Here is a 6,904-nt window from a genome sequence, read left to right as displayed (position 1 = left end):
AACAGCGGTTGACATGCTTCGAAGTACGGTAATGGAATATTTAGACATTTTTGACACGCCAATGCGCCATGCGCGGGACCGTGAAGAAGCATTCTGATAGTGTCTAGAACTCACGAACAAAACGTCGCTGTTTGGATATAACGATGGATTATTTGGGACCAAACCAACATTTGTTATTGAAGTAGAAGTCCTGGCAGTGTATTCTGATGAAGAACAAGCAAGGTAAGAACATTTTTCTTATAGGAAATGTGATTTTGGTGGAGGCTGACCTGGGTGGGTATCTAAATAGCTAGCCCTGTAATGCCGGGCTATGTACTTAGATTATTGCAAAATGTGCTTCATCCGAAAAGCTATTTTAAAATCGGACATATCGAGTGCATAGAGGAGTAATGTATCTATAATTCTTAAAATAATTGTTATGCTTTTTGTGAACGTTTATCGTGAGTAATTTAGCAAACTGTTAGTAAATTCCCCGGAAGTTTGCGGGGGTTATGCTTTTTCTGAACGTCACATGCTAATGTAAAAAGCTGGTTTTTGATATAAATATGAACTTGATTGAACAGACATGCATGTATTGTATAACACAATGTCCTAGGTGTGTCATCTGATGAAGATCATCAAAGGTTAGTGCTGCATTTAGCTGTGGTTTGGGTTTATGTGACATGATATGCTAGCTTGAAAAATGGGTGTCTGATTTTTTCTGGCTGGGCACTCTGCTGACATAATCTAATGTTTTGCTTTCGTTGTAAAGCCTTTTTGAAATCGGACAGTGGGGTTAGATTAACGAGATTCTTGTCTTTAAATAGCTGTAAAATAGTCATATGTTTGAGAAATTGAAGTAATAGTATTTCTAACGATTCAAAAATCGCGCCACTGGATTTCAGTGGCTGTTACGTAGGTGGGACGATTTCGTCCCACATACCCTAGAGAGGTTAACTTGGCTTCAAAGACTTTAGAAAGGCAGGGCAGGACGGATATAGGTCTGTAACAGTTTGGGTCTAGTGTCACCCCCTTTGAAGAGGGGGATGACCGTGGCAGCTTTCCAATCTTTAGGGATCTCTGATGAAACGAAAGAGAGTTTGCTAATAGGGTAATAGGGGTAATAGGTGTTGCAACAATGGCGGCGGATAATTTTAGAAAGAGAGGGTCCAGATTGTCTAGCCCAGCTGATTTGTACGGGTCCAGATTTTGCAGCTCTTTCAGAACATCAGCGATCTGGATTTGGGTGAAGGAGAAGCTGGGGAGGCTCGGGCAAGTAGCTGCGAGGGGTGCGGAGCTGTTGGCCGGGGTTGGAGTAGCCAGGAGGAAGGCATGGCCAGCCGTTGAGAAATGCTTATTGACATTTTTGATTGACATGGATTTATCGGTGGTGACCGTGTCGCCTAGCCTCAGTGCAGTGGACAGCTAGCAGGAGGTGCTCTTGTTCTCCAAGGACTTTACAGTGTCCCAAAACTTTTTGGAGTTAGAGCTACAGGATGCAAATTTATGTTTGAAAAAGCTAGCCTTTGCTTTCCTGAGTGACTGTGTGTATTGGTTCCTGACTTCCCTGAACAGTTGCATATCGCGGGCACTATTCGATGCAATTGCAGTCCGCCACAGGATGTTTTTGTGCTGGTCAAGGGCAGTCAGGTCTGGAGTGAACAAAGGGCTCTATCTGTTCTTAGTTTTACATTATTTGAAAGGGGCATGCTTATTTAAGATGGTGAGGAAATTACTTTTAAAGAACGACCAGGCATCCTCAACTGACGGGATGAGGTCAATATCCTTCCAGGATACCTGGGCCAGGTCGATTAGAAAGGCCTGCTCGCAGAAGTGTTTTAGGGAGCGTTTGACAGTGATGAGGGGTGGTCGTTTGACCGTAGACCCATAGCGGATGCAGGCAATGAGGCAGTGATCGCTGAGATCCTGATTGAAAACAGCAGAGGTGTATTTGGAGGGCAAGTTGGTCAGGATAATATCTATGACGGTGCCCATGTCTACAGATTTAGGGTTGTACCTGGTGGTTTCCTTGATCATTTGTGTGAGATTGAGGGCCTCTAGCTTAGATTGTAGGACTGCTGGGGTGTTAAGCATATCCCAGTTTAGGTCACCTAACAGAACAAACTTTGAAGATAGATGGGGGGCAATCAATTCACATATGGTGTCCAGTGCACAGCTGGGAGCTGAGGGGGGTCTATAACAGGCAGGAACAGCGAGAGACTTATTTCTGGAGAGATTCCTTTTTTAAATTAGTAGCTCGAACTGTTTGGGCATAGATCTGGAAAGTATGACAGAACTTTGCAAGCTATCTCTGCAGTTGATTGCAACTCCTCCCCCTTTGGCAGTTCTATCTTGATGGAAAAATGTTGTAGTTGGGTATGGAAATCTCAGAATTTTTGGTGGCATTCCTAAGCCAGGATTCAGACACGGCAAGGACATCGTGGTTGGCGGAGGGTGCTAAAGCAGTGAGAAAAACAAACTTATGGAGGAGGCTTTTGATGTTAACATGCATGAAACCAAGGCTTTTTAGATTACAGAAGTCAACAAATGATCATCCTCGCAATGGCACACCACATGTAACAACACCTGCACAGGATCGGTATATCTGAATATCACACCTGCGGGACAGGTACAGGATGGTAACAACAACTGTCTGAGTTACACCAGGAAAGCACAATCCCTCCATCAGTGCTCAGACTGTCTGCAATAAGCTGAGAGAGCCTGGACTGAGGGCTTGTAGGCCTGTTGTAAGACAGGTCCTCACCAGACCTCACTGGCAACAACGCCGCCTATGGGCATAAATCCACTGTCGCTGGACCAGACAGGACTGGCAAAAAGAGCTCTTCACTGACGAGTCGCGGTTTTGTCTCACCAGTGGTGATGGTCGGATTTGCGTTTATTGTCGAAGGAATGAGCATTATACCGAGGCCTATACACTGAAGCGGGATCGATTTGGAGGTGGAGGGTCCGTCAATGTCTGGGGCGGGGTGTCACAGCATCATCGGACTGAGCTTGTTGTCATTGCAGGCAATCTCAACCCTGTGCGTTACAGGGAAGACATCCTCCTCCCTCATGTGGTACCCTTCCTGCAGGCTCATCCTGACATGACCCTCCAGCATGGCAACGCCACCAACCATACTGCTCGTTCTGTGCGTGTTTTCCTGCAAGACAGGAATGTCAGTGTTCTGCCATGGCCAGTGAAGAGCCCAGATCTCAATCCCATTGAGCACATCTGGGACTTGTTGGATCGGAGGGTGAGGGTGAGGGCCATTCCCCCAGAAATGTCTGGGAACTTGCAGGTGCCTTGGTGGAAGAGTGGTGTAACATCTCACAGCAAGAACTTCCAAATCTGGTGCAGTCCATGAGGAGGAGATGCACTGCAGTACTTAACTCTTACATCTACACGTTCCGCTAGCGGAACGATTGCTCCAATATCCAATGATGGGCGGGGCGCGAAATTCAAACTCCTCTAAATTCGAAAACTTCCATTTTTCAAACATAGGACTATTTTACAGCTATTTAAAGACAAGACTCTCCTTTATCTAACCAAACTGTCCGATTTCAAAAAGGCTTTACAGGGAAAGCAAAACATTAGAATATGTCAGCAGAGTACCCAGCCAGAAATATTCAGACACCCATTTTTCAAGCTAGCATATCATGTCACATAAACCCAAACCATAGCTAAATGCAGCACTAACCTTTGATGATCTTCATCAGATGACACACCTAGGACATTATGTTATACAATACATGCATGTCTGTTCAATCAAGTTCATATTTATATCAAAAACCAGCTTTTTACATTAGCATGTGACGTTCAGAACTAGCATTCCCACCGAACACTTCCGGTGATTTTACTAAATTACTCACGATAAACGTTCACAAAAAGCATAACAATTATTTTAAGAATTATAGATACAGAACTCCTCTATGCACTCGATATGTCCGATTTTAAAATAGCTTTTCGGATGAAGCACATTTTGCAATAATCTAAGTACATAGCCCGGCATTACAGGGCTAGCTATTTAGACACCCTGCAAGTTTAGCCTTCACCAAAATCACATTTCCTATAAGAAAAATGTTCTTACCTTGCTTGTTCTTCATCAGAATACACTGCCAGGACTTCTACTTCAATAACAAATGTAGGTTTGGTCCCAAATAATCCATCGTTATGTTCCATCAAGACGTTTTGTTCGTGCGTTCTAGACACTATCCCAACGCTAAATCTCGGCCACGAGCATGACGCAAAATATGACAAAAAATTTCTAAATATTCCATTACCGTACTTCGAAGCATGTCAACCGCTGTTTAAAACCAATTTTTATGCAATTTATCTCGTAGAGAAGCGATAATATTCCGACCGGGAATCTGCCTGTCTGTAAACTGAGGAAAAAACCGAAAGCCGGGGGCGGGGCGTGTCACGCGCCTAAGGCTTAGTCCATTGAGTGACCACTCAGCTCTTGCTCTCCTGTGCTTCAGCCAGGGCTTTGAATTACGTCATTCCTCTTTTTCCCGGGCCGTGAGACTCCATTGTTGACGTGCGAAGTGTCACGTAAGAGCAGAGATCCTTTGTAAACGATAGAGATAATCAAGAAGGGCAAGAAATGTTCAGACAGGGTACTTCCTGAACAGAAGCATCTCAGGTTTTTGCCTGCCATAGAAGTTCTGTTATACTCACAGACACCATTCAAACAGTTTCAGAAACTTTGGAGTGTTTTCTCTCCAAAGCTAATAATTATATGCATATTCCAGTTTCTGGGCAGGACTAATAATCAGATTAAATCGGGTACGTTTTTTATCCAGCCGTGAAAATACTGCCCCCTAGATGTAAGAGGTTAATGCAGCTGGTGGCCACGCCAGATACTGACTGTTACTTTTGATTTTGACCCCCCCTTTGTTCAAGGACACATTGTTCCATTTCTGTTAGTCACATGTCTGTGGAACTTGTTCAGTTTATGTCTCAGTTGTTGAATCTTGTTATGTTCATACAAATATTTACACATGTTAAATTTGCTGAAAATAAACGCAGTTGACAGTGAGACGAAGTTTCTTTTTTTGCTGAGTTTATATACATTACCAGTCAAAAGTTTGGACACACCTAGTCATTCACTGTTTTTTCTTTATTTTTAGTATTTTCCACATTGTAGAATAATAGTGAAGCATTTCAGTGTTAAACAGCATGGCTACCTCAACATTCTGCAGCGATACGCCATCCCATCTAGTTTGTGTTTAGTGGGACTGTCATTTGTTTTTTTACCAGGACTATGACCCAACACACCTCCAACAAGTGTAAGGGATACTTGACCAGGAAAGAGAGAGTGATGGAGCACTGCCTTAGATGACCTGGCCTCCACAATCACCTGACCTCAACCCAATTGGATGGTTTGGTATGAGTTGGACCGCAGAGTGAAGTAAACGCAGCCAACAACTGCTCAGCATATGTGGGATCTCCTTAAAGACTGTTGGAAAAGCATTCCAGGTGAAGCTGTTTGAGAGAATGCCAAGAGTGTGCAAAGCTGTCATCAAGGCAAAGGGTGGCTACTTTGAACAATCTCGAATGTTAAATATATATTTTATTTGTTTAACACATTGGTTACTACATGATTCCATATGTGTTATTTCATAGTTTTGATGTCTTCCCTATTATTCTACAGTGTAGAAAATACTAAAAATAAAGAAAAACCCTTGAATTAGTAGGTGCATCCAAACCTTTGACTGGTACTGTATATGTTATTTTATATATTTTAGATCTTAATTATTGTACCCTAACCCTACCACCCCTCTACTAACAAATGTAAACTAATGGACAACAATATTTACACTTCTAATTCCAGCTTGTATGGAGGGCCTTCGGAAAGTATTCAGACCCTTTGACTTTTTCCACATTCTGTTACGTTACAGCCTTATTCTAAAATTGATTAAATAAATGTTTTTCCTCAGCAATCTACACACAATACCCCATATTGACAAAGTGAAAAAAGGTTTTTAGAAATTTTTGCAAATGTATAAAAATGTAAAAGTACCTTATTTACATAAGTATTCCGACAACAACTAAGCAATTCAGTTAAGAACAATTTCTCATTTACAATGACAGTCTACACCGGCTAACCTGGATAATGCTGGGCCAATTGTGTATCGCCCGATGGGACTCCCAATCACAGCCAGTTGTGATACAGCCTGGATTAGAATCAGGGTGTCTGTAGTGCTACCTCAAGCACTGAGATGCAGTGCCTTAGACTGCTGCGCCACTCAAGAGCCCAAGAGTCACTCTGCGGAGATGGGAGAACAATCATTTATGCGGATCTCCACCAATCAGGCCTTGATGGTAGAGTGGCCAGACGGAAGCCACTCCTCAGTAAAAGGCACATAACAGCCCGCTTGGAGTTTGCCAAAAGTCACCTAAAGACTCTCAGACCATGACAAACAAGATTCTCAGGTTTGATGAAACCAAGATTGAACTCTTTGGCCTGAATACCAAGCGTCATGTCTGGAGGAAACCTATTACCATACCTACGGTGAAGCATGGTGGTGGCAGCATCATGCTATGGGGATGTTTTTCAGCGGTAAGGACTGGGAGACTAGTCAGGATCAAGGCAAAGATGAATGGAACAAAGTACAGAGAGATCCTTGACCTGCTCCACAGCGCTCAGGATGTCAGACTGGGGCCAAGGTTCACCTTCCAACAGGACAACGACACTAAGCACAAAGCCAAGTCAACGCAGGAGTGGCTTCGGTACAAGTCTCTGAATGTCCCTGAGTGGTCCAGCCAGAGCCCGGACTTGAACCCGATCGACTATCTCTGGAGAGACCTGAAAATAGTTGTCCAGAAACGCTCCCCATCCAACCTGACAGAGCTTGAGAGGATCTGTAGAGAAGAATGGGAGAAACTCCACAAATACAGGTGTGCCAAGCTTGTAGAATCATA

This window comes from Salmo trutta, chromosome 4 (assembly GCF_901001165.1).
Source record: "Salmo trutta chromosome 4, fSalTru1.1, whole genome shotgun sequence".
Taxonomy (NCBI): domain Eukaryota; kingdom Metazoa; phylum Chordata; class Actinopteri; order Salmoniformes; family Salmonidae; genus Salmo; species Salmo trutta.
Note: the sequence above shows the minus strand (reverse complement) of the source record.